Raw genomic sequence first — 8,935 nt, 5'->3', positions numbered from 1 at the left:
AAACCTAATTACTTAAGTCCAAAAAGAGTTTCTCTGCTGGAAATTACTGTAACAGACCTTTTGTCCACTTTACTCCTCTGATTGGATCAAAGCCTAGACCATTAGAAAGTTCTTTTCGAGCCGGTTGTTTTGCCATATAATGAGCCTAATTCCAAAGTCTGAGTCCAAAAATACGGCCTACAGAAATTCTGTTGACTTTTATGCTTTATTTCTGTCCGCGTTGACTTTGACTTTTCAGCTTTGACTGGGCTTTAAAAAAGTTTTTTCTCCTTGAAACTTGGGTTTTAACCATAGAACTTCTTAGCAACCAAGCTTTGCTTCTTTCTCTTGCAAAAGTGGCATATTTCTTCATATCGTTGACTCCAAGACCTAGAATATACAAAAGTACATAAACAGTACTAACTCTTATTTATTATAAACATAATTGGTCTAAATGTAATATTATTAAGGAGTTAAAACTACAGTTTTGGGCTCTTATCACATACATGCAAGCTCAACAATAGATATTACTAGCCATTCAACAATCCATCCAATAGTTAACCTAAGAATAACCACAACAAAAAGGCGTGTTTCCAGGTCAACCTATACCTAATCCAAAATCAACAAACACATCCTTTGAATTAAATGGTAGTTCTAGTAATGAAAATATAATACAAGGATAACTAAAGGCCGTAACTACTCTCTGTTCAGGGAAAGTGGTTGACAACAAAGTAATAATGCCTGAGGATTCCCCACAACAAGATACCGAAAACTTACAAGATACCATATTTGAAACTGAAGAATCTACCACAGTAGAAGTACCAGTTAAACCTCAACCGAAGGGGAAACTAACAAAAGTTAAAAAAAAAAATGCGATATTTATATTGACCCTTATGCTAAATATAGAGAAAACCCACCGTTTCCCCAGAGACTAGCTATGCTAAAGAAGGGCAATAATTTTGACGAGATTAGGGAAGTTTTTAAGAATTTAACTATAAACCTACCTTTCCTCGAAGCTATAAAATGTTTTCCAACACACGCTAAGTTTCTTAAAGATTTCTGCACCACAAAGAGGAAAACAAACATACCTAAAGAAGCCTTCTTAACAGAACAGTTTCCCTCTTTATCTGAGCACAACGGAATCGTTAAGTACAAGGACCTTAGTCGTCTCACTGTACAATGCACCTTAGGCGATACTTTCACAACAACTGCTCTTCTAGATCTAGGGGCGAGTGTTAACTTACTCCCATTTTACCTTTATAAATAACTAGGTATACACAATCTAAAATAGACTAAAATGACTTTGTAGTTACCGATCGTTCGATTAAGTATCCTAAGGGCGTAGTTGAAAATATTCTTGTTAAAGTACAAGACTTCTATTATCCAGCCGATTTTGTCATTTTAGACACAGAAGTCGCCCATGCCTCTGTTCTTATTATCTTAGGGCGTCTTTTCTTGGCAACTGCCAATGCCCTCATTAATTATCGTGATAGTTCGATGTCCATTTTCTTTGGAATTTTTTTTGTTGAGGTAAATATTTTTAAAATTTTGCAACAGACACCAGACACGACTATAGATGGCAAAATTAGCATGATAGAGAGCATCGCTCAAGATTATTTTAAGAAAACTTTTTCAGATAATCAGATGCACCAATTTATTTCCTTTAGCAGTACTGAGGATTCTTATATCCAAGAAGTACATGCCCTCTTAGAATCTACTTCTATCCATGATCTAGCTCCTGAGTTTGAAGAACTCATTCCTGAACAAATTTGCATTTTAGAGGAGGAACACCCTCCTGATTCCCTCATTCCCACTCCTCCCACCCCTGAGCTTAAACCTCTTCCCGCTGAGTTAAAATACATTCATCTTGATCCGGATGGCACTCATCCGATTATTATATCATCTTAGTTATCTGATACTGAATAGGCAAATTTGATTAGGGTTATTCGTGAATATCGTTCTGCGATTGGTTGGTCTTTAGACGATATTAAGGATATTGACCCTAGCGTATGCAAACATCGCATACATTTGGAGGATAATGCGAAAACCTCCCATGAGCCACAACGTCGTTTGAACCCTACCATGAAAGAGGTAGTTAGAGCAGAAGTTTTGAGATTACTCGATGCTGGCATTATATACCCATTTCAGATAGTGAATGGGTAAGCCCAGTTCATGCAGTCCTTAAGAAATCAGATGTTACAGTCATACGTAATGCCGATGGAGAGTTAGTTTCCACCCGAATTCCTATAACATGGCGGATTTGTATTGATTATAGGAAGCTTAATGCTATAACACGTAAGGATCACTTTCCTTTACCCTTTGTTGACCAAATGCTTGAACGTCTAGCTAGCCATGCTTAATATTGTTTTTTAGATGGCTACTCTAGCTATTTCCAAATTATTATTGACCCTGATGACCAAGAGAAGACTACATTCACATGTCCCTTCGGTATGTATGCATATAAAAGAATGCCCTTTGGCCTTTGTAATGTACCTGGTACTTTCCAGTGTTGTATGCTGCATATTTTTAGTGACATGGTGGAGAAATTCATGGAAGTATTTATGGATGATTTTTCCATTCATGGTCATTCCTTTGAAGATTGTCTTTCAAATCTTTCTAAAGTTTTGAAACGGTGTCAGAAAAAAAAACTTAGTCTTAAACTGGGAAAAATATCATTTTATGGTCACTAAAAAAGGCATAGTTTTATGCCACATAATTTCTAAAAATGGAATAGAAGTAGATAAAGCTAAAATAGACAAAATTTCGTCTCTGCCTATACCACAGACTGTCCATGAGATTAGGGCCTTTCTAGGCCATGAAGGTTTCTACAGACGTTTCATAAAAGATTTTTCAAAAATAGCTAAGCCGTTAACACAATTGCTTTTAAAAGATGCCATTTTTTATTTTAATCATGACTGCAAACAGGCTTTTGAAACTTTTAAAGTCACTTTAACCTTTGCTCCTATCATACAACCACCAGACTAGTCAAAATCTTTTGAACTTATGTGTGATGCTAGTGATTATGTTGTTGGTGTTGTGCTAGGACAGAAGTTAGATAATAAGTCTAATGTTATTTTTTATGCTAGTAAAACCTTAAATGATGCTCAACGTAATTACACCACTACTGAAAAGGAATTTCTAGCCATTATCTATGCCTTAGATGAGTTCCGTTCCTACTTAGTTGGTTCCACAACCATCATCCATACAGACCATGCCGCGCTTAGGTACCTTCTCGCGAAGAAGGATGCTAAGCAGAGATTGATCCATTAGATTCTTCTCCTAACTGAATTTACCTTAGAAATTAAGGATAAAAAAGGAGCTGAAAATATAGTTGCAGATCACTTGTCTAGGTTAGCTAATGAGGATGACAGTGATTCCGAATTGATATCTGACTCTTTTTCGAATGAATATCTTTATTCAATTTTTTCTACACCTTGGTATACAGACATTGTTAATTTTTTAGTGTCTGAGATCATTCCTGATATATGGACCAGAAATGAATGCAAGAGATTTTTGGCCAAAGTTAAGTTTTAGTACTGGGATGAACCCTACCTTTTTAAGTATTGTGCGGATCAGATAATTCGTCGTTGCATTCCCCAGTGGGTGCACAATGAAGTTTTATCCTTCTGCCACGAACAATCATGCGGGGGTCATTTTAGTGGAAAGAAAATTGCCGCCAATGTTCTTCAATGTGGTTTTTATTGACCGACCTTGTTTCAAGATGCCCATACACACTACAAAGCGTGTATTAGATGTCAACAACTTGGGCGTATTACTCAACGTAATATGATGCCCTTAAATCTCATTCTTATAGTGGAGATTTTTATGTATGGGGTATTGATTTCATGGGCCCGTTTCCTGTTTCGCATGGTTTCATTTATATTCTTGTAACTGTAGAATACGTTTCTAAATGGATTGAAGTCATCGCTTGTCGTAATAATGATCATAAAACTGTAGTTTTGTTTATGAAGGAGTATATCTTCTCACGTTTCGGTGTACCTAAGGCCATCATTAGTGATGGAGGAAAACATTTTAATAATAGAGTTATTGAAGCTTTAGTCAAGAAATATGGAGTTACACATAAGGTGTCGACTCCATATCACCCAAAAACTAGTGGTCAAGTAGAGGTGTCCAATAGAGAAATAAAAAAGATTTTAGAAATGACAGTTAATCCTGATAGGAAAGACTGGTCTAGTCGCCTAACAGATGCTTTATGGGCATATATAACGACTTTTAAAACACATATTGGTATGTCCCCTTATCGCTTAGTTTTTGGTAAATCTTGTCACTTAACATTAACGCCGCTGGTGTCAAGCGCAAATTACAATTAAATGAGCTTGAAGAAATCCGTAGTAATTCTTATGATTTAGCGAAGGATTATAAAGCTAACACGAAATGTATTCATGATAAACATATTTTGCGTAAAGAGTTTGACCTTGGTCAAAAAGTTTTGTTATATAACTCACATTTGCATATTTTTCCTAATAAATTAAAAACACGTTGGTCCAGACCTTTTCTGGTTACTGATGTCACTCCTTATGGACTAATTACTTTGGTAAATCCCAAAGACAACACTACCTTTCAAGTAAATGGCCAACGCTTAAAACATTTTCACGAATTACGTTCGCCCGCTGTAGAAGAAACCCTTTTACAAGACCCTGTTTATGAGGACTGACCCTCTATGCTTGGTGTACTTCCTATCCATATTCTATATTTGGGAGTACTCCATTAAGGTAACCGGACCCTCCTTTCAGAGTGTGTGGTTGTAAGTGCCAGATCTTTAGTCCACGTTCATGTAATTCACGCATTCCTTTCTTGCATTTTTTCTCGTTTCTTTTGGGTAGTGTTTCTCTATGGAGTGATTTATATTTTTACTTGTTTTATTCTTGTATTTTTCAAAAATCCTTTTCATAAAAATTAGAAAATATAAAACACATAAATATTAGATAGATTAGAAAGTCTAGGGTATCTGACTTTAAAAGACCTTTTTCACCACAACAAAAAAAAAATCATCCTATTATAAAATTTTGTTTGGGGGAATCACCCCACCTTGTTCTCTCAACTTCATATATTTTTTTATGCTGCTTTAAGTCATATAAATTTGTGTGACACAATCTAGTCTTCTAGATTTCTCTTCGCCCTTATAACTTATGCTATTTACGCATTTTGAGGCGTTCTTCCACCATTTTATATATCACCCATGGTTAGATTTAAGTTTTTCCTAGATCATTAGATACCATTTTTCATGCTAATCATTTTCATAATTCATTCGCAAAAATCGGACCGCTAACGAATCGGGAATCTTAGTTTTAAGTTTACGAGGCAGCATGACAAGATGGGTATTATTAAAAAGATTTGGGCTTGGGCCAAAATTCATTTTTCCACCCAACCCACAATATTTACACCCCACCGACCATCTCATTTAAGATCCAACACCGTCCCATTCACTTCATCTTCTCAAACAAAATTCAACCTAACCTAAATCGATCACAGCCCGCATCACGCCTACTAAAAACTAAATCCAAGCGTGACCCGCGCCCCCATCGAATAGACATTCTCCAAATTTTTACAACACCTTCCCACAATCATCCCCTACTTAAACCCCTACCCGTATTCAAAATCAAACCTACCAATGGCCCGACCAGTAAAAATCATGCTGGAATTTGCATTTAACACGGAGATATTCCAGCCATTCTACGGTATGGAGATGGGTGCTAGAGGGTGGGATAGAATGTGGTACTCTACTGAGGAGTACTACCATGAGGATTTGGTATTGAAGTTTTATCAAAATAAGAGGATACTTCCTTCAGGGAGAATGTTTGTGGATTTGGTAGGAGTTCACCGGGATGTGACTCATGATTTGCTTGCTACCATCACTGGGATACCAACAAAACAGGTCACCCTGAGCTTACAGAGATCCCAGTTTACTGGAGTGCATCAGCTGATGCTAGAGACGTTGCTTGAGGGTCGATACAATGATCGTTCTCACTGTGCCAGGCAGTAGTTGCTAAAGATTAACCAGCTGGCTGTGACGCAGTGGCTAGGAAATAGCGTCTGTAGCACTTCAAAAACGAGTGACATCAGCTTGTCGTTTTCTGCACGTTCTTTGGGTACTGCAGAACAGGAGGTATGGTTTTTGCCTTATTGATTTTATACGTGATGAGCTTATGGCTATAGGCCCGAGCACTACACCCCTACCTGTTTTAGTTACTAAGATTATGTTATCTTGGGGTTGCGTGCCTGAGTCACCTAGGACTCATATTAAGCTTCACTCAAACACAAAGGCATATAGTGATTGTGAGCAAAGGAATTGGACACTGCCTGAAGAGAGAGCTGATGGTTTAGATGAGGATGAATATCTTGTTTGTTTTGCTATGAATGCTATGGATTGTGCTACTTTTGATATTAGACGATTTTCACTACTCCATAGCGGGATACGTACACTTTATGATCATCAGTGAAACCTAACTACGCTCTGTGAATCGATACAGAGGTGTCAGGGTTCCATTCAACGTGATCACCGCAACTTAGAGCATAACATTCGAACCATAGCCGATAACCACGCCGACATGCTTAATTCGATAGAGAATATGGAAGAGGCGCATACAGCTTTTCAGGACGAGGTCATGTGTAGGAAACTATTCTAAAAATATGTTTTTTTTTTACATCTTTTATTTTAGCAACAATCCATCCTCAGACTTAGCAACCAAACACTATAAAATCAATCTCTAAGCATGTAGTTTCATAACTGAAAACCCTAAACACATCACTGCATCTCACAGTGCGCACGCGCCTTATACAAGATCAAACTTAGCGGGCCCCGCACTTGTACTAATTTGGTATTAGCATTATGATTTGCGCACCGCGCCCACCCAAGGGTTATTCCAAGCGCGCGTGCCCTCAACTCCACACAATAGGCTCGGATTTCCTGGTTCCACTTTTCTAATTTTCAGTACTTCAATTCATTACTTGTTTGCTATGTCTTTTCCAAAAATTATACCGGAATAGTCTTTTGAGGATATTTATCTCAATGACAAGTACGGTGCATACTTTGATGATATGATATTGGAGCACCATTGGGAAACCCTACTGGTAAGACCTGATCAAATTTATTCTCCTGCACTTACTACATATTTTAATGAGCATGTTGAATTCTATACACGGTCCCCAAGCGAAGATGGACTCATAGTGACCTTAGATGACAAATCTTGTTTACTGACTAAGTACTTAATTGGATGTGCTTTAGAAATTCCAACAGCTGCCCCACATACCGAGCTTAACTATATAGATGATAATGACAATCATTATGATTGGATAAACTTCCACAAGACATATGGTGATGGTATATTTCGAGTAGAACACCAAGGCCAACATAATGTATCCTTAGGAAGCATGGCCCTCAATGCGGGCCTTGCTATATATGCTTTTCCTTAAGCTTAATGTCCTAGGAGATTGACACTTTAAATCAATGGATTCCTATGCATGGAACACCTTATTTGCTTTAGACGAAGGGTGTTGGTATTATGACATATCCAAAACCATAGTGGATGGTCTTGCAAGAGCATACACTGTTAGGCATCAGTACCTTCTTATGTCAGTCACAGTCACACGTATAATGACATTCTTTTTCCCAGAATTCTGTACACATTTCACTGATTGGGTTAAGGTTGATACAATGCGCACGACCAATGCTATAGTCCGTTCTTTACATGCTATGGTTTGGCCTGGCTGGCGCCTACAACCTCACCTAGTAGCCCTACACATCCCGTCCGACCAAATTGCACTAAATAGGTTGGCTAGGGTAGATGAAAACAGGATGAAGGCTTGGAAAGTAGTCATAGATATGCAAGACTTAAAAGAGCCTCATTTCACAAGTTAGGAGCAAATGGAGGAAAATGCATGATTAGAAACAACTATATATGGTAATATTTATACTTCTTGTTAGTGTCCGCTTATGTCCCAAGCAAATTTTATTTCCTTTTATATCCATAATGGATGGAACTCATATAGGAGTTGCGCCTGCATTTTAATTCTTTATATTTGTATAATTTAACTTTCTTTTTTAGGTGCTCCCATTTACAAGCACGTTTCTATGGTACTCTCTATCATTTATTTTCATTCCATACTTTGGGGACAAAGCATGATTCTGTTTGGAGGTGATATAGAAACACGATATACGTAAATGTTTAAGCACATATTAGGTTGTATATTACGTATTATTTGTCGTATAAAAATAGAAAAAGCATAAAAATAGTATATACTATACACTTAGGATAATTATATTATTTCCCTTTCCATGATGATATTAGTCTAGAAATCTCAAGTAGCAATAGAATTAAGCGTAGTTTGATAAGAGCCCAAAACTGTAGTTTTAACCCTTTAATAATATTACATTTAGACCAATTATGTGATTAATAAATAAGAGTTAGTACTGTTTACGTGCTTTTTTGTATTTCAGGTATTGGAGTCAAATATGTGAAGAAATGTGTCCCTTTTACAAGAGAAAGGAGCAAAAGTTGGTTGCTAAGAAGTTTTATGGTTAAATCCCAAGTTTCAAGGAGAAAAAGCTTTGTTAAAGCCCAGTCAAAGCTGAAAAGTCAAAGTCAACGCGCGCAGAAATAGCGCATAAAAGTCAGCAGAACTTCTGCAGGTCGTATCTTATGCTTAGATCTCGGAAGTGGGCCTACTATATGTCAAAATGATTGTCTCAGAAAGAGCTTTCTAATGGTCTAAGCCTTGATCCAATCAGAAGAGTAAAAGTGGACGAAAAGACTGTTGTAGTAATTCCTAGCGGAGAAATCCTTTTTGGACTTAAGTAATTAGGTTTGGGCTCGATTTTATGGCCCAAAACATGGCTCCAAAGACTATGCACGAAATTGTAGACCTAGCCCTCTCCTATATAAAGAGGACTAAGGCATAACTCTTAAGTACTTAGATTTTAATTCATAAACTTAAT

Source organism: Coptis chinensis, chromosome 7 (assembly GCF_015680905.1).
Source record: "Coptis chinensis isolate HL-2020 chromosome 7, ASM1568090v1, whole genome shotgun sequence".
NCBI lineage: Eukaryota > Viridiplantae > Streptophyta > Magnoliopsida > Ranunculales > Ranunculaceae > Coptis > Coptis chinensis.
Note: the sequence above shows the minus strand (reverse complement) of the source record.